Below are 26346 nucleotides of genomic sequence, written 5' to 3'. Positions count from 1 at the left end.
CCAATCCTGTTCTTAAAAAAGGTAAATTTTATTAAAATTTAATAAATTTTATTAAATTTAGGCACCTCCTGCCCCTTGATTTAAATGGGATTTAGCAACCTAGCCACTCCTTAAAATCCCACTAGGCAGCTACCTGCTTCCTTAAATCCCTAAATACCTTTGCAAATCTGGCACTTAGTCTCTCTCTGCCTCAGTCTCCTATCCATGCAATGGGGATAATAGCATTGCCCCACCTCACAAGGGTGTTGTGAAAGTAATTACATTAAAAGATTGTGAGGTGCTCAGGTACTATAGTGGTGAAGGCCATTGAAGTCCCTTAGATGGCTCTGTCCAGCTCTTCTCAAGTGCTCCAGAGCCCCCTGGAGGTTCACAGACCACGGTTTGGTAACCACATTATTCCATTCAGCTGTTCCCATGAAATGAGGAGTAGAGACAGCCTCCGGACCAGCTTGGAACAGCTCCACAGAAAAAGGGGGTGTTTAGGAAGGCTTATGGGGGCAGGAAGTGTTTCTAGCTGACAAAGTGGCAGGCCGTTCCAAGCCTAGAAGGTGGCATGCAATAAGGTTAGAGTGAAGCTGGTGCCTTGTTTGCTTTATCAACTTTCCTTTTTCCCCTCTCTTTCTCCACATAAGCAGAAAATGGTTCCAGCCATCTTTTCCAGCCCACTCCACTCAGCGCTCTAGTTTCTGGAAGTGATGGGAATGTGCTAATTCGTGTGCTTATTATTATTATTATTATTATTTGGGACAATGCCAGCGCATGAGTAAACCAAGCCAACCAAAACACCTTTCTGTTGGAAGCCAAATCCAAATGTGAACCTGGAAGCAAAAACCTAACCACAAACTGCTTTAAACAACTGAGCCTCTTCTGTAACATGTTGTCTTTTATTGCACAATTGAGGCAAGTGATGGTGCACAGACACATTTGTCCTATACATGCATGTTACATTAGGAAGCGCTTTAGGATCAGCCTTATGCTGGCTGTTTTACTCCATCATAACATCGTAGTCGAAATACACAATATCACATTCACCTTAACAATGGTGATTTTAGCGGAAGCAGAAAACAACATTTACTGAACGTTTTGGTGAGTCAAAAAGTTTTAAAAAAATCATTTTTGGTCAAACTAAAGGTTTCATTAGACACAAAATGAAACATTCTGTTTTGAGTCTGAGCATTTTTAAACATCTTTAACATGCATTTTAAAAAAATTAAAGGAGACAGAAACAAAGTGTCATTTCAAATCACAAAATTGAAACATGTAGATTTCTTTAAAAGGTGTGTTTTTCAGTCCAAACAACTCAGTGACCTTGACACAAATCCGTGAAATGTTTCACTGTCACCAAATCTGCATATTTCATTGCGGGTGGGGGAGTTTCGGTTGAAAAATTTTGCCCAGCTCCCTGCTTTGTAAAGTGCTCAGAGATCTAGTGATGAAAAGTGTAATATAAGAGCCTAGGATTATCTACTGAAGAATGCACAGAGAAGAGAAAATGGACAGGTAGAACAGAAGAGTGGAGGCCGCACTTAGATGTTGCATCTCAGGCTGGAGTTTGAGCTCTGAAACCGACCTCTCTCCAAAGGTTTCAGAGCCCAAGCTCCGCTACAAGCTGCAATGTTTATATTGTAGTTAAGTCTGAGACCAGGTGTGAGGGGGAATGTATGTAGTCTTTGTGCCAGGCTGACACAAAACCCGTGTACTGGTGAAGAGCACCCCTGACACACTAAACTGTGATTTGTGTAATTTCACAGTGAAATATGATCAGAACATCAACAGTGCTGTTATCTTCAGGTTCCTATGACTACCTTTCACTATAGTGAACATTACAGTACTGTAATGGAAGGGTTAGTTACCCAATAATAATAACTATGTGTCTGAAGCCTTTGAGGTCTGCAATACAAAGATCAGAAAAACACGTGTGTGTATGTATAAAATTTATATATATAAATCCTGTGAGTGCATTCCATCTACACTACCATCAAGCTACCATCTGCAAGGTCCTAGATAATTTGTGAGCTGCAAAAATTGATCCAGTCATCCAAATTACTGTAGATAATATTTGTCTCTTATGAGTATACTTTAGAGCAATGAAAGGATTCTTCAATCCCTTGAAGAAAATTATGGCATTGAAGAGAAGAGTAGCTTTCAGTCCTTTGATACATAATGACTTACAATGGAGTGTAAGAGGGTTCTTTTCCCCCCCCAAAGGAGGTACATATTGCTTTATGTGCTATTATTTGGCATACATTCAATATAAAATACACCTTTATTTAGTATATCCTGTGTAGCTGAATATTTATTATAGTCCAGATCCTCAGGTGGTGAAAATCAGCATTGGTCCATTGAGTGCTATCCTGATTTATCCCACCTAAGGATCTGGTTACCTAGTCATTTTTCTCTATTGTCTGTTTCTTTCTACGATCCATACAAACCTCTCCTGTATTCCAAGTCAATCTGAAGACCACTATGCAATACATTTCATAATTTATTACATATGATTCTGGAGATCAGAGTTTGGATTGAGCTCAGACTCTCAAAGCCTCCCGTCACTTTGCTCTAGCATTCTGTGACATGTGACGGAATGCTGCTTCCCTGTGCAGCAATTTTGTAGTTACTCAAGCTAGAAAGAAAAGTGGGAAATCCATCACCAGGCAGACTTTGTTATGACACAAGATAAAAATCCCTTGGGAAGTCAGATTATATTTCCTTTGAAAATAAAATAAAAATCACACCGCATTCGACACCATTAGAGTTATTGTACATTTCTGTCAGAGACTCTAGTTTAATGGTTTGTCAAAGTTTCATTAGACTTTGAGATGTGAGTGACAAGGAAACTCATTCTCTGAGTCATTGAAGTGGAAGTTTGTTAGTAAGTTAGGATTCCATTGTTTGACCTAGAGCAGAGCTGTGTAACTTCATTAAAATGTTTGGAGGCTGTATGGCTACTGGTCACCTTGCTGTACTTCACAAAATCATCAAGCCAAATTGCCAAACACTTAACCATGTGGGTAGGTGCCACTGATGCCAAAGGGACTTAGGCACATGCTTAGTATTAAGCACATGCTTAAATGCTTTGCTGAATCAGGACAATGTCCTGAAAGGCGCTGAGTACCTTCAACTCTCAATAATTTTAATTTGCGTTTAGGGTGTTCAACACATCATAGGACTGAGATCTATCTATGCCAAGGACCTGATCCATTGAAGTCAGCGGAAGACTTCCATTTATTGTATTGGGCACTGGATCAGGTCTCAAGAGTGTATATCCCAGAAATAATGGACAAATAAACCCGAGTTTCCTGATATTATTGTGGTGATTTTTTCTGAGATTTTTTGGTCAGTCTGTTTTGCCTGAGGGGAGCCATTTCTGAGGCTGAGATAACATGAGATCTGGTCTTCTCATGATTCTTCCACTCTCCAGGAACAATCCAGATGACATTATTTTATGGCTCCCTGAAGTATTAATGAGAAGCCTGTGGAAAAACATGAATACACAGAAATACGAGACCCCAGACATACTCATCTAGGGTAGGACTGTAAGAAAATTGTGTGTGTGTAGTTCTTCACAGAAGCCTGTACAGTGGTCAAAAGGGAAAGGAAAAAAGGAGGAGGGGAAAAGAGGGTTAAGAGAAACTGAAAGGAAGGAAAGCAGAAGGGAGGTTGCAGGATAATCTAAGAAGAAAGGAGATGTATGTCTACATTACAGCCACTACAATGGCATAACTACGGCACTGCAGTTGTGCCGTGCCGCAGTAGCACTGTAGTATAAATGCTTCCTATGTTAATGGAAGGACTTTTTCCATCCACAGGGATAATCTACCTCTCCGAGAGGCAGTAGCTAGGTTGACAGAAGAATCCTTCCGTTTACCTAGCTGTGGCTACACTAGGGGTTAAAGTCCACCGAATTATGGTGCTCAGGTTGTGAAATTTTTCACAACCCTGAGCCACATAGCTAAATTGACCTAAGTTTTAGGTAGGTGTGGACCAGGCCATTGGCTGGCACCAGGAGGTTAAGCTAATACTTTTATCCCTCAAAAGTTCTGCTTCTGAACATGCACCCGCTTATGGAAAAATTCACAACTGGAACCAAAAATCTCTCTCAGAGCCCCTGGCTCCAACACGTTGGGAAATCTGAAATTTTAGTAAGGGACTATTAAGATTCAATTTAAATATTTTTTCTTTCAATATAATAAAACTTATATATATCACTTTCCTAAATGAAGACCTACTCAAGGGCTAGAACTATTAAGCACCATTTCCCACAAAATATTAAATCCAATAAGGTTTATTTCCTGTCATTCTGAGAACAGCAGAAAGCCTATGAAGTGTGTGGAAGAGTTTTCAGTCATCTGTTCATTTGTGTCCTACAAGACATATTGCATGCAATATACTCTAGTTTTTTCATAGGTAAAATACAGCTTCAGACTCGTTTACCTTTGCCATGTACCATTGCTCTGGTACCAGCAGGGCAGATACAAAGTGCATTTGCTCCTACAGTGCTATATCCATGGTCAGTCCTTCCCAGGCATTCTCTACCCACTCTGGAGAAGCAGCAAGCATTTTACTTCCTGCTGCTTAGCCTGTTTATTCTACAAATTAAAAAAAAGGTGTTAATTAAAAAGCTGATTCCTATTTATGCTCGTCTGCAGGAATTGAGAAATATAAAATATTAACACTCTCTCTATGTACAGTATATCAGAAAGACCCTGCCCCGTTTGATCATGCAAATGAAGAAAAGTTGCTGAGGCATTGTTTAATGGTGTCATTCCCCTCCACCCCCACCCAGGACTCAGCCGTGCCACAATGAGATTTATAGGAGCTTTTTGCACTGAGGCGGGGCCCAGAGAATGAGGTAGGATAAATGCTATAAACTCTTTCTTTGGATAATGAAGAGTTTTCCCCCTCTGGCCAGAAATGGCATTTGTGCTACACCTAATGATCTAAGGTTGGGATTTTCAAAGCTATCTAATGTATCTCTTTGTCCTCCCCCGATTCCTCACCAAGTGGTGGCCTCCCATTCTCACCTCCGGGTCTCCTCTCCGGCCACACGGAGATCTTTTTCAGAGACCATACGGGAAGGAATGTCTGGACCTGCCCCACCAAAAAGTGAGAGCTCTTCCTTCAGACGGAGCAGGAAACTCCCTATTGTTGTGGCTATTTGCTCTTCTCTCTGATCCAGGAGGTCAAGCTCACCCCACATGGAGATGGTCACACTCATCTCCTGTGTGCTTGACCATAGATGCCTGTATTGTTGAGCTGAAATCAGCAAAGCCAAGCAGAATTTTCTTGATGCCCCTAACTTGATACCGCCATTGCATAGTGCTGCAGAGGACACAGCTGTGGGCCATATAATGAGTGACGAGGTCATCTAATAGCCCTCAGAATGTCTGTCTGCATCTTTAGGGTAAGAAAGGATAAGTATTAACATTAGGATGGTTGGTCCAGTGGTTTGGGTACTAGTTTACTCTCAGGAGACCGGGGTTCAAAACCATACCCTATCATGTCCTTCCTTTGTGAATATGGGCAAATGATTGAGGATTAGATTTTCAATGGTATTTTGGTGCCTAGAGATATAGAAAGAAATTCCAGTGGGATTTTTAAATCACCTAAGCCGATTAGGTGTCTACCTGCAATTGATTTCAAATGTAGGTCCTTAGTTTCTCTGGGTTTCAGTTCCGTCTGTAAAATAGACGTACAGCTCTTCCCTGTCCCGTGGGTGTGTTTTGAGGATAGGTGCATTAAAAACTGCTCACACACTGCAATACTGGTGATGGTGGAAGTAGCATCAAAGTAGATTTTCCAAGAAAATCTTGCCCTGGCAAACCCAAAGTGATGCTCATGTACTAGTGCAGCCATTGTAATATATGATATGGTGTATGTGTGTTCATATATAGTAAGGGGTTTTCAGAATATTTGTCACACTGTCAATTATGATGGGACTTATATATTGGAACGTGTATTCATTTAAACGTATAGCACTTCTTTTCAGCGGTCTTCACAGTATAGGAATCAAACGAGTGGCAGAGGATTTTTGGATGCCTTTTAACTTATCCCACTCATATGGTGGGACCCTGCCATGAGCTGTGTGCTGGCGGGTACTCGCAAAACCCTTCCAAAGGATGCAGGGCCTAAGAAAATGGGCTCTGCCGCCTTAATTTTAAATTTGTAAAGAGGAAGTAACTACATATGTTACCTCCACTACTTTTATTCCATGCAGACAGTTCTGGCGCTTGTTTCCTTGTCCTGGCTTCTTGATTTGCCCTCTCAGTAAAACATAAGCAGTGATTCATAGCTTGGGCTGACAACTATATGAAAATTTTGGGTGGGTGGCAGTGCTTAATTTGTGCCAGGGCTGAGCCGCAGCACCTGTAGGCTTGGCAGTTCATAGCCCCAGCACCTATGGGCTCGCTGCATCAGTTATGAATGTAAAAAAATTGCTTGAGCCCTGATATCTAATTGCTTGTACCCCAGCACCTCTTTCATTACAAATTAAGCACTGGTGGGTGGTCAAATCCTCCCTTGATGAGGTCACATACAATCATTCCCACTACTGTTGATGGGACCAGTAATACACATGCATCAAGGAGAAAATATTTTTTTCCTTCTTTCTTTTTAAAGCACTGTTGTTCCATAATTGTCCTAATTGTGATAAGAATATTTGCATACTAATGTGGTGGCAAAGGCACCTCTTGCAATAAATCCAACTAGCTGGTTTAGAAGGGTTTTTTAAAATATATTTATTATTTGTACAGCAGTAGCCACTAGGCGCTCCAGTCATGGCCTGGTGGGCTAGGTGCTGTGCAAACATGGTGGGTGGGGGAGGTGGGGAATGCTTTCCTCCTTGTTTTTGTCTTCTCTCTCTCTCCTGCATTTTTGTACGCACATAGTTAGGGCATTCATGGACATTAGCCATCATTTGTTACTTTTTATCCCGAGCAACTCACTTGAAAAATAAAACAATATTAAAAAGTGTGCACACCCAGACCCGTATGTAGCAAAGGGAATATGCAGCTGAGACAAAAAAAGGAATCCAATTTGAATAATAAACTGAAATATTTCCCCAACGTGTTTGTTTCCTCACTAATGCATGTAAACCACATGTGCAAGTGTTCAGTCCTCATTCAGCTTGCCAGAACCAAGTAAGGTGTGATAATTTTGTCATCTGTGCCGTTTGGCTTTCTTGTGCTGTAGCTTTGCTTCTGTTACACTAGATTTTATTTAAACATGCTGGTAACTCAGGATTTCTGAACAAAGAAAAATAAAATTAACCCCTCCCGCCCAATTTTGGATTTAAAAATAAGTCAGATCCTCGGCTAATGTAAATCAACATAACTACAGTGACTTCTGGTGTCAGTTGTTCCAGCTCCACTGAAGTCAATAGATCTACATCAGTTTGTGTCAGCTGAGGATCTGGCCCTGTCTGACTTATCTTTTGCCATGGAGAGATGTCTGTATTACTTTGCTTAGAAATGTCAGAGCTTGTGACAAGCACTCCCTGAAGTCAAAAACCTACTTCAGTCAAGTAGTCACAGTGACCTCATTGGGACTAATCAGAGGAACCAGATTACCAGGATTGGGTGCTGGGAAGGGTCAGATGGCTCTATGTCAGCATCAGTATGCAGCATGAGCAGACAATTTGCTCCCTGCTCCTTCCCCGCCCCTAGAGACACTTTTACCAACAGGGAAGAAATGATGGTGGATGGAAAGGTCCTAAGGACATTCTCATTACTAACCTAACATGAAGCAAATTCAATGTAGGGGTTAATCATCCAAAGAACAGTTTAAGAAAACAAATTTGGGGGGAATTAAAGAAGCTAGTGGGCCAGGTCCAGTGGGAGGATTCACTGAAACCTAAAGAGTTTTGAAGAAGGCTGGAGGATGCTGACTGGCACAGTAATTAAAGCAGAACCAATTTCAGTTCCTTTTGAAAAAGAGACGATGGAAGAGGGAGGAAGCTGCCATTCCACCAGGGACTACTCCAGAGGTTGAAAGCACAGAGCTAGCTCAAATGGATTTTGTTTTATTTGGGGTGGGGAGAATGGAGGAATAAACCAACTAGAAAGCTAGGGAGAAGCACACAGAGCATCCCTCCCAAAGGGTGGCCTTGATGACGTCTCACCCAGCTAACGGAAAGTCACCTTTCTGGAGGGCCCTGGCTGGGTAGGAAGGGGGGAGTTTCTCTGTGGCAGGCCCATTCCTTACACCACATAGCTTTATGAGTGGGCAGACGGGGTCTGTTTAGAGGGCCAGTTTCATTTCTAGCCCTTGGTGTGTCTCAGCAATGGCAAACCTATCTGGTGCCAATCCAGGCGCAGCCCATGCATTGTGGGCAGGGCAGAAGCACATCACCCGAGTGTGGAGCCCCAGCAGGCGTTGTGTGGGAAGCTCACTCAAGGTACATCTACACAGGGATAAAAAACCTGCTGCTGACCAGGTGGCTGACTCGGGCTTGCAGGGTTCAGGGCTGAAGAATTGCTGTATAGAAATTCAGAGCCCAAGCTCTGGGACCCTCCACAAGGGGAGGTTCCCAGAGCTAAGCTCCAGACCAAACCCGAACGTCTCCACGGCAATTTTTAGCCCCACAAGCCCAAGCCCTGTGAGTCCATGTCAGTTGACCTGGCCAGCTGTTGCTGTGCTGTGGGTTTTTTATCCTTGCAGAGATGTACCCTCAGTGACTCTGGGAAAGGCCGGGTGGTGGAGATGCTGTGACCTTTGCAGGCTTGTAACATGCTCTCCACAGTCACAGCCAGGATAGGCCAGAGGCCAAGTCAAAGCCCTGTCTTAACCCCTAGTGCCACTCAGGCAGCTTGCCTGGTTCTTCATGTGTACCAAGAACAGCGGCGTATTAACGCCAAGGCCAACAAGGCCTTGGCCTAGGGCAGAAAAATTGCAGGGGCGGCAAATTTATAATAGCAGCCAGAGGCTGCTTCCCCCACCCCCAGTTCATGCCCTCCACCCCCGGCCCCGCCCCAACTCCACCCCTTCCCCGCCCCTATTGGTCCCCTTCCCCAAATCCCCGCCCTGGCCCCACCTCCTCTCCTGAGCGCGCCGCGTTCTCCCTTCTTCTCCCCTCCTTCGCAAACCTCTTTCGCGCACAAGCACTGGCAGGGAGCGGAGGGACGCAGGACCCGGCGGTGCGCCCAGGGGAGGAGGCGGAGGCGGAGGCGGAGGCGGAGCGGAGGTGAGCTGGGGGGGGGCGGGGAGCTGCTGGTGGGGAGCAATTATTTCAGGGCTTAGGGGCGGCAAAATCATTAATCCGCCACTGACCAAGAAAGTGATTGCGCCCAGCCCCTAAGCAGAAGGGCAAGTGATGAAGGCTCATTCAGACCCTTCTTGCCCTCCCCTATCACATGCTCCTATCCAGTCCTGGACACAATTTTGCCCATAGTGAACTGAGTAGTGACTGCAGTGAAGTCTGTATCGTCACTGGAAACATCTTACCACTAGATGCTTTCAGTGTGTGGTTAAACCTGTGGAATTCCCTTATTTAATATTTGGTCTGATTCCAAAGGCCCAATTCTTGTCTCACACCAGCGTAAATGAGGAGTAATATCACTGAAATCAATAGCGTTGCCCAGGAGCAAAACATGTGAATGAGAGCAGAATCAGATTCAAAAGACACAGACATATATCGGATGTGACAAAAGACCAAACCAATCCAGGGTTAGGTGTCACTGTCTGTATTGTGCCTCATCAATTTTTTATCCAATGTACTGTATTGTGGTGGAGGTCCCACAGCCAAAAGCTGTAGTAATTTAAGAAATCTAAGCATTGGACTTTGGGGGATCCCATTCTGAATTGTGACACTTCTGGCCAGATTTTCAAAAGAAAAACAGCCGAAGTTAAAATCCGAAGCTAGTTGTGTGTGCTGAATAATTACATAATCTGGCCCTCTGCTCTTCTGAACATCTGACCCTAAAGGCATGAAACCTATCCCTGAAAAATGTCCAAGACAGACTTTCTATATTTTAGCATTATTATTTATTTTAAACTTTAATAAACACCCTGATAAAACCATGCAACAAATTGGTCTCTTGAACACCCAGCAATGTTCTGCTTCTTCTGATGTTTACTTCAGTTTCTTCTTCACCTTTTGTTCAATTCTGCAATTAACACCTATAATGAAAATGAGGGAGATGACATGCTGTTGATAAATTCTGGTGTTAATTAAAATTAATGATGAGAGAAAAATAAGCAAGAAATAAGGGGAAAATAACAGCATTTAATAAAGCACAAACTATTGTGGAGATATAAGGTAGACCAAAGCAGAGAGATACCAAATTTGCCCTAGAGTTCACCACAAAGCATGGCCAAAACCACATGAGGGAGAAATTTACCCCAGTTCAGAGGGCCAGCCACCCTTAACCTCATTTAAGCGGGATTTAAGGGGTGCATGGGCCCTTCCACAGGGTGAATTTTGCCTGTTTGAGGGTTACTCTAAATACACACAAATAATCCATACAGAAGGAGAAAAGGGGAGTGATAGACAAGAAAAAGGGAGTGCATCCATCTCAAGGGGGAGAACATGTGACATTGGAATGACCTGGACATAGGTGCCTAACTCGCTGAGGGACAGAGCTTAGGCTGTCAAAAAAAGCCCTCCTCTCCTCTGCATTTCCTACTGGCAAGCTTAGCTTTTGTGGATCCCATGCACCGCCTAGGGAACCTGGGTGCCTAACATGGGGCTGAAGATGCCATAAGGTGGCAGGGTGCCTGAGTTAGGCATTGCAACGTTGTGCCGACATCCCCTTTGTGGATCAAGACCCTGAGGCTCAAATCCTCCAATGGACTTAGGTGCCTAACTCCCTTTAACATCTCTTTTTGAAAAGGAGACTGAGGGCAGGGCTACGCTTAAAATGCTGCATCGGTTCAGCTGCACCACTGTAGTGCTTAGGTGAAGACGCTCCTACGCCAACAGGCTAGTTTCTCCCATCAGCATAGTTAATCCACCTCCCTGAGAGGCAATAGCTACATTGACAGGAGAAGCTCTTCCATTGACATAGTGCTGTCTACACGGGGTGGGGCGGGGGTTAGGTTGGTATAACTACGGTGTGGATTTTTCACACCCCGAGCGACGTAGTTATGCCGATATAGGTCTGTAGTGTAGACCTGGCCGTAGGCGTCTAAGTCACTTATACCCTCTTGACATTTTACCCACTCTGCATAAAATGAATATTCATTGCTTTTCCAATTTATGCACTACATAATGCTGGGGGGCATCTGTAAGAGCAACTACGCATCTGTACACAAAAGAACACCAGCTTCTCTAATATTGTTCTCTGCCTCACAAAGGATTTAACCAATGTGTTTAACACCTTTCAGCTTCTTAATCAAGAATCACATGTTGGGAATGATTTACTGCTCACCCACTGCCAGCAATGTGGCATGCTGAAAAGGACCCTAAAGCTTGCTGGGTCTTTATGTTGGAGAAGAACTAAACTTTAATTACACAGACCTAATCAGTAATGTTTCTGCACTCAACTTTACATTAAGTGACCATACTTGGGATATTTAGGAATGCAATTAACTGTCCAGATGATAAAGAGATTATTGGTTAGCATGGCTCATTTACTATCCACCTAGTGTAGATGCTGCTCGATATGTCATTGGAAATCCATAAGGATTTTTCTTGCCCCACTAAAAAATCTCTGCAGTTTTCAAACTGTTTTCCTCGCATAGGATTTTCCTTGGGGAAGTCCCATAAAACAGGCATTCTAACCCATTGTATTGTGCAGTATGAAAAGAGGCTGGAAAGAAACCCCAAGAGGTTCCAGATTTCTGATTTTAAGCAATCTCTGCAGATTTGAACCAGTCGGTCTCGTGATGAAGCCCACTGTGCTTTGCCAGAGGAGGCTATAATAACTATGTAAAAGCATCCCAGGATTAGAACATCTTTATCCAGCCATGTAACTTCTTAACACTCAAGGGGATAAAGATAGCGAAGCTTGATGCAAAGCATCTGACCCAAATTAATTGCAGTGGATGGAAGCAGAGAAGCAAGAAACAAAGCCGTCGGAGGAATGAATCCCACAGTTTAATGATTTCCTTTCTCTGAGCTGATGGGTTTGTTTCTAATTTAAAACATCTTGGCTTCTTTATATTCCAGCTTGATAAGCCTCTATTTATGACAACTTTCCAGCTAGCTTTCTATCTGAATAACTAACTTCCCTCTTCCTGTGTCTCTGCATCATCTAGTGAATAAACCTGTTAGGGTTAAAAATCCTAGGACCAAAGTCCTGGGTCGACAACTCAGTTTTGAATTGGGCATTACTCACGCAACGCTCCCATTGACTTTACTTGTCCTTACTGAGGTGAACTCCCAGTTAAGAGCTCAGGAATTTGACCCCTAACTAACAAGTTAGTGAGACATGTCTAATGTATATAGCCCCCATTGCCATATCTGAGCCCCTCACACTCTTAATATCTTTATCCTTGCAACACGCCCATGAGGTAGGTTAAGGCAAGTGCTATTCCTCCCATTTTGCAGATGGGCAACTGAGACATGGACAGATTATATGACTTGCCCAAGATCACACAGGAAGTCTTATGGCAGAGTAGAGCTGTGAACCTAGATTATAGGCCAGTGGATCCTCCTTCCTCTCTGAGATTGTGCTTTAAATTACAAATGTAGTACCTGGTAAGTACAGCTGGTGGAAATGTTTTGAACCTCTGTAAAATCTGAAAATCAAACAGACAGGAACAATTTGAACATGCATCTTGCAGATTATTCTTCCATTTGTCACTCATCTCTAGTGCTAGCTGAAACTTTTCAAATTCTGAATTATTGAAATATGTACAACCGCCACCCCCCTTCTCCCCCAAAGAAGGTTTGTAAAATGTTTTCCAGCCAGCCTACTGGGAACCAGTATTCCCAGGAGTATCCCTGAAGATTTGGGTATCCATTTTATGAGCATCTCCTGAGCCACTGGGACAAACGCAGAGCTGATGTGCAAGGTGGTGTGTGTTAGGCTGCCTTGCGGTTCAGCTCATCTTAGACTAATTTAGGAGTGAGTTATACACTGCGAGATGGGAGAAGGTATAGGTTAAAATAAGGCTATCTTAAATGAGACTCTTAAAGCACCCTGTAAGTTGCTTTTCTTGCTACACTCCTCTCTCTTGGCCCCTCGGTGCAAGTCACAGCAGTCTAGATGTCATTTGAGTTCCTCACACTCGGGGGACGGCTACGCTACAGCTTAGGCTGGCATAACGTATGTTGCTCCGGAGTGTGAATAAGCCACCCCCTGAGCGACGTCAGTTAGACTGATCTAAGTGCCAGTGTGGACAGTGCTATGTCGGCGGGAGAGCTTCTCCCACAGAGATAGCTACCGCTGCTCATTGGGGGGTAGATTTATGCTGATGGGAGACCTCGCTCCTGTCGGCTTAGAGCATCTGTCCTAACAGCACTAAAGCAGCATCGGTGCAACTGCGCCACTGTACGCTCTGTAGTGTAGCCATCGAATCAGCTGGGACTTGTCTACACTAGAAAGTCTCCCCCCTCCCCAGTATAACCTAAGGTGTGAATTTAAGCAGATAGACCTAAACCAGCATATCCTCCTGTGTAGACATTTTTGTTCTGGTATAAGAGGGGATTTTTTTTTTTAGTTTAACTTAATTTTGCTTGGGAAGGGTTTAACTTAACCAAAAGAAGTGGCTCATACTGGAACAAGAGCATCCAGACTCTGGGGAGGAGTTTGTACCAGAGTAACTGGTAGAACTTTCCCACATTGACAAAGTGGGCTTATTGAAATGTGATGGGTGTGTGTGTGTGTGTGTCTCTGAGGTTCTTCGCTTTGTTCTCTAAACTTTATTTACTTCTGTTCAGAAACAAGAGGGAGGGAGCATGGGTGACACACTAGAAAGCAGCCATAAAGGCACTAATACATGGCAACAAGGAGGGGAATGCTGGAAATAGGTGACAGTTATGGTAATAGATTACTAATGTACCAGGAGGCGGTGGGAAGGATTTTCAAACACACTCAGTGTTGAAATCAATGAACCTTACTATTGATTTCACGTGCTGACTGCTGTTGACAACCTTGCCCTGTGTCTGTAATAACTAAACCGAATAAGTTGCGTTGGTCTGGTCCTTTGGTGGTTTCTGAAGGATCATTTTATTCACATGCTAAGGAAGGACTTTGCATTGAAACCAGTAGGGCCCACTCTGGTCTTGTTGCTGAACTTTCCCTGAAGAACGCGCTCTATCCCTGTTTAAGATGCCTTTGTAACCGGAGGCTCTTTCTTTTTCTGCTCGGCAGCTAGGAGGTATCTTTCTGCTATCAAGAGATGAGCAATGAGCTTAGATTATTTTTCAGAGATAAGTCTCTGTCTAAGGGCAAGTCTACACTTAATATGCTGCAGCGGCCGACTGCACCACTGCGGCTGCACTGTTGTCGTGCTTCGGTGAAGACACTACCTATGCTGATGGGAAGACTTGTCCTCCGCTCCGCCCTCCGCCTCGCTGAGAGACAGTGGTGAGGTCAATGGGGGATTAGCATGGCCTACACCGGGGGCGAGGTCGGTTTAGGGGCATGGATTTTTCACACCTCAGAGCAGCGTAGTTATACCGACCTCATTTTCCTAGTGTAGTCTGGCCTAAGGGTATGTCTACACTGCAACAATAAACCTGCGGCCCCTCGTCTCAGAGCCCGTGTCAGCTGGCTCTGGCTTGGGCTGAAAATAGCTGTGTAGACATTCTAGCTCAGGCTGGAGCTGGGGCTCTGATACCTTCCCCCCTCGTGGGCTCTTGAAGCCCGGGCTGCAGCCCACGCCCGAACATCTACACTGAAATTTTATAGCCCAACTGACCCAGGTCAGCCGCTGCTCTTTTATTGCTATATAGATGTACCCTAAGGTCCTAAGCTTGCAGTGTGCTCTACACAAACAGATCCCAGCTGGCTAGTTGTTGTTCTTATTTACCCCAATGTAAATCCAGAGAGACAGCCCATCTTTCTAGCCAGAAGGAGCATCTGTCATTTTCAAAGAAGGTGAAAGATTTTGGGGAGGGAGGGATTGGCAATGTTGCCCTAGTAGAGAATACTTAGTATGCATTTTGCCCATGTACCCATTTAATAACATTAAGGAACTCAACGGGCAAAGGAAGGCTTTCTGCTTTACCAGGAACAGAACTGAAAGAGGCTGTGACTTGCTTTGAGCAGTACTGGGAGCCAAAGGTGAAATGCTAATTTCACTGAGATGTATGGGGAAATTAATAAGTGCCAGGGCAACACCTGTGTGCATTATTAAGGATGGTCTGGAGCATGTGTGGGAAGAGCACATAAAAATAACAGAATTTGGAAACACTTATACCAGAGATACAGTAAATGTCACGGCCCAAATAGACTGAGTAAAAAATTGTTATTGTTCTCAGGCTGGCCTGCCCTGTCTTCATAAAATAATAAATCCTTCTATCTAATCCATCAATCAAGTGAGTTCAAACTCATGTTAACCCAGATGCTGATAGACTACCTTCCTCCTGACTCCAGATGGAACCGAAGTTGTGATTTCTGGGACTGGACTGAAGTCCTTCCAGTAAAGTTGCTGGTAGCTGCCAAGAAGCTAATAACATTGTATATTGCTGTAGAAATGATAAGATTTTCACAACACACAGGGTCAGATAGGGTCTGTGCGCTGCATGGATTGGACAGAAAGGCTCAACGATCCTCTCCCTTTTGGTCCCCACACGGGGCTAGCCACAGCTGAAGCCCTCCCTCTGATTGGATTTCAAAGTCTGCTCCAGGCTACCCATGCAGACTTCTCTAGGAGGGGAAGGAAGGGCCAGGAAGGAAGCCGGCCATGATCCCAATCCTCCATGCCAGCCAGTGTTATGACAGAACTGGGAAACAGAGTCACATAGGATGACAGCAGAGGTAGGTTTATTAGATAGACTTCTAAATATAATGACCAAAAAATAGCCTCACTGAAACTTGCCATCCAGCCCTGTCATTGTGCTCAAGCTGGACAGCTGAAAGTCAGCAGTTTCAGCACTACTTTAGGTGGGAGTTCAATTCACCTTAAAGGTGGGGTGGGAAATCTTGTTTTATGAATGAAGCTGACCGTGGAGATAAGTGAAGCCAGGTGGTAGGTATTATAGGGTATAACGTATCAGCATTGATCAAGGGGAGCAATAAAGATGCACAAACTTTCCATCAGCATTGCTTTATTCATGGGCCATATCTTGAGTGACTTACTCAGTATTGAGTTAGTTCTTACTCAAGCAAAAATCCCAAGGGATATGTTGCTTGTGTGAAGACTGAAGAATCTGGCTTGCTGTTTGGAACAAGTTAAGATTTGTTTTAAGAGTGTTCTAAAAAGTTCACAACATGTGTGATTTAGAAGGAAAAATCCTTTACACGACCTCAACCCTTGTGAAGCAGTTATAGACAAAATTGATATTGGCTTCGGGGTACTGCGAGTTAGCCAAATGTAACATTACATCACATTTCATCCTGTCATGCCATAAGAAAATCAATATGTTGTTCAGAGCAATGAAAACGAAGCAAAATTTACAACACTGGATATCCACTGAAGCATGAGGCCAGTTGTGCAGTTTACATTTTTTGGTTTAAACATCTATGACAAATTGTTCTTTATTTTTTGGTAATTGCAGTGCTTTAACTGTCTGGAATAACAGTTATACAGTGCATATAGAAAGACTACCCGATAACTTAGGACATTGGTTAACAGTCAACTTTGTAGGAGGGGCAAGAAAAAACCCATGAATAAGATTTTAGTTCTGCCAAAAGAAGACATAACAGCAAAGATCCACGCTAGTATACTGTGTTAGTTACATAGCACATAATCTGCTTGTTGCATCTTTTATTATAGGCAGAGCTGGTAGCAGTACCTATAGTGAAGATTGTGTAACACTTTCCATCATCCATTTTCATTGGCTTATAACTCTGTCAGATTTTAACTGTTCAGACTAAAAATTTCCATGCCAAGTGTTTGCATTCAGGGGGTTTTTTTGTTTGTTTGTTTTTTTGTTTAAGGTTCAGCAGAAATGGTCTCGCCGTTTCCAAGAACGAAATTAAAGAATCATACATTATTTTGCCCATGTGAAAATTTTTGCAGCCATTTCCCTAAGAAACTCCAGTACCTCCATGGCTTGGATCACACACGTGGCTTTTGTTAAAAACTTAAGAAATTGCAGTTTTAAAAGACATTCAAATAACATCAAGGTTGCATGCTCAACTACTTCAAAAATTAGGAAATGCCAGAATTATGGTTTCTAAGCACGTGCAGCTGCTCAGCGGCTCCCCCCTCTGACCATCTGCTACATTGCAGTGAGGCCCGGAGTATAGTTCTGCTAGCTTGCTTCCCTCCTGGGCTGTGGGAGTCCCGGAGAGCGGGAAAGGAGCTCTGCTTCTTCAGCCTAAGACTAGGAAAATGGCTAAAGTGAGAGGTTTCAATGCAAGGAGAGTCATGACCACCCTCTCTTGCATTGTGGCTAGATGGACAAGGGCAGGGGGTCTGGAAACCTTTTGGGATCACCACCTGGGAAAGGCTGAGAGCCCCTGAGTTAAGGTATTGATTGTGGCCTTTTGATTTTCAAAAGAGCTCAGGGGCTGCTTTTAAAGGGCTCAACGCCCTCTTCCCAAAGGATTCCATAGTGCTTTGCCACCTATACATGCAGGAATGCATCACACCACAGAAGTGCAATCACCTCTGGGGTGTGTCCCAGCAGCTGTGAGCTCCCTCTGCCCTTCCTCATCTTTCCTCCTGCCCAGTGTATGTGGCCAGCCTTTTGCTTCGAAAGCTGGGACAGTCCAGCTGCTGTCTGAAGAGCCCTAAGGATGCCCTATGGCAAAGAGTGTGTCTCCATCCCTAGGGCCAGATATGTCCCACCCCTCCACCACATACACAGCTATAGATGCTACAATAAGTGATAAGACTAGGGTTTTTTCTAGTCACAAGCCCTCAAATCTTAGCAGTCCGTGCGGAAAGAGATCATTTCACTGGAAAGTTTTAACTGATGAAGGGAAGAGAATTATTTCCGATCCCAAAAGAAATCAGAATGCTTGGGGATGCTGCCTCTATTTAAAATGTATCCCATCTGGGAACACAAAGCTAAAGCTAAAGTCAAAGCCAAGTGAGGTTATTTGGCTTTGCTACTGCTTTTTACTATAGCTTGAGAAGCCGGAATAAGAACGTAGAGAACAACAGAGCACTTCATTCAAATGCACCCTGAAATAAATACAACTGATTTCCAGTTGAGCTGGGGTTTGATCTACAAAAAGGAGGCATCCCATAAACTCTACCAATTGCCCAGAGGAAATCAATATGCAATCAGTTGAGAGCACAGCACAACACACAATCCTTGCGGAACATAGATACTGAATGGCAGCAATACAGACAAAAAAAGAATGCTAGATTACACTGCTGCAGACAAGCACAGGCCCTTTCGATCGCGCCTAACTGCAGGTGGAGAGGAAGGCCGGTTTTCTTAAAGCGCTGGCTTGGGGCTCTAAAGAGTTGACTCTGCATCATTTGTGACCCTGAGCGAGTTGCTGAGGCCCTCATCCTACAAAGACTTGTGCACATACGTGGTGAGTAGCCATATTGACATCCATAGGACAACTTATAGTGCATCAAGTTAAGTATGTGCAAGTCTGCTGGACTGAACCTCTAGTATCTTTGATCCTCCATTCCCCCTCTATAAAAATGGAGATTATAGTATTTCCTTATCTTCCAGGGGTCTTGTGAGGATAGATTCATTAGTGATTGCGAGGCATACAGACAGTAGGCTGATGTGCTCCAAAGGTGGCTTTAGAAGATACAGAAACTTTTGATAGTCTTGCACCAGCATTGTTGATCTTCCTCACTGGACCAGCACTGGGTGAATGTTACATTTACAGGTGGTCAGAATTTTTCAACATAATGTTTTTCTTTGAAAAATGCCAATTCATTGACCCTGTCCTGCAAAAAATTTTGGTTTCAGTTTCAATAAACTTCTCAACTTGAACTTTTTCCGAAAAGTTTTGAAACATTGATAGTCCCATTTCAACACTTTGAAAATGTGAAATTCTCATTTTCCCCAGTTCAAAATAGTTTAAATTTCTTAGCAAAAAGCCAGTCAGAGGATACTTCTGTTTAAAAATAAAAATTGAAATGAAATGTTTCAAAGTCTTCAATAATTCATTTTGATTGACTCAAAGTGAAAAATTTCATTAGATTTTTGATTTGCAGACAAGAGATTCTGACTTGTCCCAATGTGGGAGGGGGGAATCTTTCAAATTTTGAATTTTTCATTGGACCGGAAAAGCATTTCCCACCCAGCTCTAACAACATTGCAATAAGCTTATTTGGGATTGAGGAATAATAATGGAGAAACTGGTTAGAAAGTGGTTTCTAAGCATGAGCCCATAATGTCTGCGGTAAGGCAGGAAAAGTTAAAACAAAATCCAATTTAAACTGCTGCAAACCACCACAAATGCTTGTAAAATAACCCAAACCCCCAAAGAGTTAGTTTTGGGGCACTTTACAGGTTGTGGAGTGGGTCACATTGGTGGGAAGTTCTAGCTGGATGGGACTCTAAAGCCAGCTCCCAACAGGAAAGCGGGATTTGGATGAAATCTCTTAATTAAAATGCTAATTTTTCTAAAGCACCACTTGGCGGTGAAGCACCTGACTGAGGAAAAGACGTTTTCCGAGTCCTACAACCTGAAGGTTCATTCAAAAACTGAGCAGTGTGTAGGCATCAGTGTATGTCTCTTCTGGGCAACTTGAGAGAAACGAACACTCATTTGCTGCAGCCAGTCGATCAGGAGGGCTCTGGGCTTGTGTGTGACTCCCTCTTCCAACTGGCTTAGCCGGATGGGGAAGCAGAAATTTGTCTATCATAATAAATATAAAAAAACTTTTAAAAATATTCTGTTTGGTATGTATTGGTTGGCTGAGATTTGCTGACCTACCTGGTTGTTTTTCTGGCTACATCCTAAGTATTAGAGATTATTTTTCAAAAGCAGTAAGAGGTAACCTGGATATTGCAGCCTGTGTTCCCTCTCTTGTAGATTAATTCTGTATGCAGAGATGTGTGATATGTGGACATAAAGCAATTGCATATTCCCACGCAGTCATGGCATTGAGTGCACTCCACAGCCACATTCTGCCCTCGGCTCCTGAATTACTGAGAACAAGCTGGTTGTGGAGGTTCTTTTTGCTTGGTTGACTTTTTACACATTTGTCCATAATTTGCAGTTAATCAACAGTTTTCATAAGCAAATTTAGCCTATAATGTATTTGCAAACTGCTCTCTGTTGGGGCCCCGCAAATGGAGGCAGCTCGGGGGCACAGGGTAGAAAAGAGGAGCAATTTCAGTGGAGAAAGTTGCATAACTCCGGTTCCACTCTGACTGCCAACTGCTGCTGTGGGTAAAGCATTTAGTAGCTCCTCGAAATTCACTCTCCATCCCCACTCCAGCTCTTGAGGACACAGCTATACATTCAAGGATATAGCTCATTCCTGGCCCAAGCTCTGACTCTGCTATCAGCTCATCTACTAGAGCAGGTGTGTCCTGGCCCCACAGGATGATCCCTTGACACCCTCCACTCTCTGTGCAGCAAGGAATCTTCTGAGGTGGGTGAGGAAGCAACCAGGGGAAGGGAGCAAAAAGGTAAGAAAGGGGGCAAACTAGAGGGGAAACACGGAGATGGGGAAGGGATAAGTGTGAAAGAGAAAAGTAGAAATGGCAATTCTGGTGGGGGTTTAGCATAAAGAGATATGGGGTGTGGGAATGCTGGGGGTGCCCTTTCACCACTCTGTTGCAAACATGCCTCAACTAGGGTCCCCTGTTTGTGATCACTGGGGAAGGGGACATGAAGTAAGATACCTGGTTCTTATGCCACCCTTTTCGTTTGTAAATCTCAGTGTTTTACAAAGGAGGTCAGTATCCCTGCCCCCATTTTGCAGATGGGGAAACTGGGCGAGTCACTGCCCCTCTGTGCCTCAAAGTCACTCAGCCAGCCAGTTGCAGAACTGGGATTAGCACCCATGCCTACTGAGTTCCAGGCCAATGCTCTGTTGCTAGGCCACACTGATGGTCAAGTGTATGAGATTGACTCAGCCATACATTTGACTCTCATTAAACCCTGTGCACTCCCTCCCCCCAAAGTGCCAGCCTAGCCATACTGAAGCCTCGCTGAAGAAAAGCCAGAGTGGCATTGCCACGGAAGCAGATGGCAGATGCAATGACACATCTGACACAACTAGTTTATTTAGAGCTTGGAATGGGAAGAGTTTTTTGAGGAACTGGATATTGGACAGAAGGAGGGTGAGGGGAAGGAAAGGTCTGTTTGTATGTTGTCCTAGGCATGGTGTTCAGCTCAGAAATTCAGCCGCTCTTTATTATTCACGTAGCTGAACTTACAGCTAGAAAAACACGGAACCCAAAGCATGGATACGTTTTGTCCTGCGGGGGTTTCAAGGCTGGCATGGCTCAACACCTAATGGAGCAGCTGACAACTTGTCTTGGTGGCATTATTGAGTTTACAATCACACGGGGGAAAATCCAGTCACTTCGTTTTTGGACTCCATAGGCTTCGTTCTAGTTTCAAAATGTCCTGACAATGGGTCTGACCTGCCACAACACAAAGTGAAGAGTGTGAACTAGTCCAGAAATAGGCATTGGCCCAGATCTCAGCTTTCATGGGTATCTCTACTGAACACAACCCTACTTGAAGGTTCAGCTCAGTCTGGATAAAATAATACCTCCTTTCATCTGAGGAGGTCAAAGCACTTAACGTGATCTTATCAAGCCTCACAACGCACTTGTTAGGTACGGGATACCAGTATATAAGAGGTCCATTTAGCCTACTGATGAAATGCAGTCACCTCTGGAGCAGGTCTCCCATCCACATACTGACCCAGCCCAGCCATGCATAGGCTGATTAGCTGCAACCATTAGGAAAGAGACAATGCTTCATTAAGTTCCCCTTGTGTCTCAGAACTGTAGCTAACCAAGCCAAGAAAATCCCATTCCTCAGCAGCAGCTTTGGGTGTTGGCAGCTAATCCCAGCTAACCCCCAAAGCTCCAATTCCCCTTCCCAAAGATAACTTCCCTTTCCCAGTCTCTTCAGCAGATTGTTTTATCAGATTCTCCTCACTACCATTTATCCAGCTATGCTCTCACACCTCTCCGTGTTCCTGCTTCTCTCCAGTGTTGTGTTTAGTCTGTGCATCCTTAATTCCGCTTTCTCTCATGCTTGTGGGGTTTTGTTCCATTTCCTTTGCCCAGCGGCTGACTGCTCAGGAGATAATACTTGTGAGCAAAAAGCAGCAGTCTGCAGTTGTACAAACTTCTCCACCTGCCCACCACCTGGGCTTTTTAGGGTGCCAAGTGTCATTTATACAATTATAGGCAGAAGAATATTTGTCTGTCTCTGCTGGAGATTCCCTGTGTTCCACACACACTCCTCCCTACTCTCTCTCCTAAGCAATATACGTCCTCAGCTATGGCTCAGCCAGACTATTGGAAACTTAGCCATTGTCCCTACAAAACCCAATCCCCTGGTCTCCCTCTGGGTTAGGTAAGACTTGTATTAATTTAGATGGAATAGATAGGTCCAAAGGTGTTAACGTGGGCCTGTCACTGTCCAACGTTAAATAGTGTTAAGCAAGGTTCGGGGGTTGGTAAACAGAGATCTCAGTCTGCTTAGTACGATGGCAAACACATCATTGGACATCTTTTTAACCTTTTATTAGTGATACAAAAAAGAAGGTAAAATAGTTAAAGCATCTGAAATGTAAGGTATTAAGTAAGGATTTTATTTTAACACCATCCCTTGCTCCCTTTTGCTTTAGCTGGAGAGAGTCTTTAGAAGGAAAATCCCCCGTGTCTGATAGTCTCTTACATGGTAATAACTGTCCTTTTGGTGAAAGGAGAATGTAGCTGAGTTGGGCTGCAGCTGTTCTTGTCCAGCCCTGTTTCCTAGAGGGGAAAATAAGACAAACACCCACACAGGGAGAGAGAAAAGAACCGTGGAGATAGAAACTGCAGCCTGTCTCTCTCTGCTGTTGACTCTCACTTGAAACTGCACTGCTGGAAAAACACGGGCAAAGTACACAGTGTTATCAGCCACTCTAAGCCCGGGCAAACCAGGCTTTTTAGGGCCTTGCATTTAGCTGCCTTTCTGGTCACAGGCTTACAGCAGTGTTGCCACACACAAAAATGTTTTGCCAGACTCTGACTAGACAAGGAAAAAGGAGAGAGGGAAAGAGAAGACATAAAGAAAGGAAAAGGAAAGAAAAGGAAAAGGGGGAGTGGAGGGAGAGAGAGACACCATCACACATCCAAAGTGCTGTTCAGGATTTAGCAGGAGCTATGGAGGTGGTGACGTCATTTGGTTCCCTCTGTCTGGCTCCATCTGGTCAGGGCACCTCTCAGAATTAGGATGAAGAGGGTCAGGGGTCTTAGGAGACAGTGATGTATAGCAGGTCTGACGAAGCTCGCTTGTTCCAGTCAGCCAGCATTGCAGTAACCAGTTTTCCCACCCCAATCTTTTCTTTAGACCCCTAAAGGGAGTGATGGAAGCAATAGCCCTCATTATTGTGTTCACCAGTTAGGCCTAATTTCTTACACACTGATTTTGGTCCATCAATTTCTCATTCCAGACTTCTCTTGTTTACCAGCCATGATCTTAACACAGTCCTTGAATCATATCAGTAAGCCTTCTTGTTTGGACTAATTCAGCCATTCTCCCTCCCTTTTGCACCTTTTCTCAATAACATTCATTGTTTTAGGTTATTGTGTCATTTTGTGAAACCTCACTCACTTTTTACCATGGAGCTCACAAATAAGGAAATATTGTAGCCCCAATTCTCACAAGAGGTGCCCATAAGGCTTCCTTGAGACATCACAGTTTGCTTCTCAACTGGTAGCATCGTCAAAATATTGTCTATTCTGCGTGTCTCCACTAATGGATAAAGCAAATCAAATTCTGTTCAGTCCTACCAATGTATATCCAAAGTTACTTCCATTGACCCCTCATCTTTTTAAATACACACTCCTCTTTGCACCAGAAAAGATAATAAAGGGAGTAAAGATTCTGGCCTAAATTATCCCCTTCCACAGGAAGGGAAAAGTTGAGACAAAATATCCATAGCTTGGAAACTGGAAATTTCACCTGCCTTATAGGAGGCAGAGGCTATGGCACTCAAAGCACCTGGATATCATGGGATCCCTGGGAAATCCCATGGGCCTCAGAAAAGCTGGTTGAGCCTTCCCTGCTGTTCCTCACCCCCTTCCTTCTGGTAGTATGGCTCCTTCTGCAGAGCTGTGCTGGCATTGGCTCCACCAGCCATGCCTGTGCCAGCAGAAGTTGATGCAGATTCTGTCAGCCATCATGCCCACTGGAGACTTAGTAGAGGATGATGCCACATAAAGGAACTGTTCCCCAGCATGCCCCTACTCCTTTGGTTAGCCATTCCCTCCATTCTCCCAACCCGATGGAGCCCAGAAATGTGGTGAGGTATCTGTGGGAAGACAGGGAGCATGTTGTCTGTTTGGAAGTGTTCTCCCCCCGCTATATTTACCAGCCAGATATCACTGGTATGTGTACAAGTTACATCTCCTCTGCACAACACAGCAGAGGGAATAATGTGGCTCAGGGTATGTCTACACTGTGGGGACTATGCCGGAATAGTTTGGCACCATAGCTCTGCTGGCATAACCCCAAAGTGAAGACGCAGTCAACACTGACAATTTTTCCATTGGTGTAGGAACATCCCTTCCCCAGGTGATGGTAGCGAGATTGACAAAAGAATGCTTCCGTCATCCTAGCTGCAGCTATGCTGAGAGTTAGGTTGGCATAACTGCAGTGCCCAGGGGTGTGGATTTTTCAAAACCCTGACTGATGTAGCAATATTGACCTAAATTAAGTGTAAACCGGACCTTAGTATGCTTTCCCAATTACCCCTGTTTTGTTTAGATGTAAAGACACTGGAGAGTCCTGGGAAGTAAAAATCTTTTCCCATGTAACCAGTTTGCTGGTATACCCTGCCCCCTGCAATGTGTTTCAGCAGAGTTGGAGAACTGACCCATAAGAATGATTGAATAGTCCACATTAATTTTTTTTTATACCCAGCTGCTGTGACTGCCAACAGGAAATCATTTAGCACCAGCTTTGTATGATGTGGAGAATAGATGTGTTTTGGAAGGCCCAGCTATCTCAAAGACTACTTTTCCAGTTATGTTCCTTTTGAAGCAAATTTTGCTTCAGAGTGGAGAGTATTGAATGTGTATTTGCCCTTTTTAGTTGACTGAGTTCATTGAAGTTCCAGATGGCTAACTAAACTAGTTTCTCTTACTGGTTTCTTAGCCAGCCTCTCTGTCACTGCACTGCAGAATTTTAATGAACACAAGTCAACTACAAATCCCCCTCTTGATTGTCACTCAAGTGGAATATGCAAAAGCTACATGATGTGACCTATTACAAGAACCACCTTGATATTATGTCCTTGTATTCTACATGTTACTAACGGTATTGCAGTTGATAAACAGCAGGAAAAATGAGTGACGATTACATGAGTGGCAGAAGATTGCGATGAACTGAAAGCTTCATTGATGGCCAACCAGAATCATGTGGCTAAAGGGCTTGTCAATGAATAAAAATATACCATGTAAGAGTGGAAATAAGATGCAAGAAATGGAAAAAAATATAGGGCCAGATTCTCACCTGGAGTAAATAAAAATAGCTCCATGTAAGTCAATAGAACCACTCTGATTTACACCAGCTGAGGATCTGGCCCATGGACTCCACTAGACGTTCTACTTGAAAGAGGGACCAACTTTCAACAGGCCTAAAACAGCACTTCTAAAGTTAATATTAGGTAAAACAAGAAACTATAATTTTTTAATATCTCTTAGCAAATTAACTTTTTACTGCTCCCTTATAATGACCAAACAGGCTGCTTTGAAAGAAACCTGACTATATTACTATACGGAAAACAACTCATAACCCAGAACAGACATGATCTACATCCTATAACTTGACATACTAAAATAAATGGTATTGGGGAGTAGGTCCTGATCCTACAAAGATTTACGCACATAAGTAACTTTACATATCTGAGTTGTCAGTCACATTCAGGTGCTTGCACAAGTGTTTCCAGGATCGGGGACTTATTTTGCAAGGTTTGTTAGATAGGAAACATCCAGAATTGAAGAGTAACAGGTACAGAGCCCACTCTCTCATCTATTAAAACCAAGGGCAAAAATTCCATTGACTTGAGTGAATTAGGGAACTGATCCTGCTCCCAATGAACATTTATCTGTGCATAAGAACATATGTGTATTGTCACTTCCTATTTTAGGAACTGTTTAAGGTCCACGTGGAATATCTTTTATTTATATTT

This window comes from Natator depressus, chromosome 3 (genome assembly GCF_965152275.1).
Source record: "Natator depressus isolate rNatDep1 chromosome 3, rNatDep2.hap1, whole genome shotgun sequence".
In the NCBI taxonomy this organism is placed as follows: Eukaryota; Metazoa; Chordata; order Testudines; family Cheloniidae; genus Natator; species Natator depressus.
Note: the sequence above shows the minus strand (reverse complement) of the source record.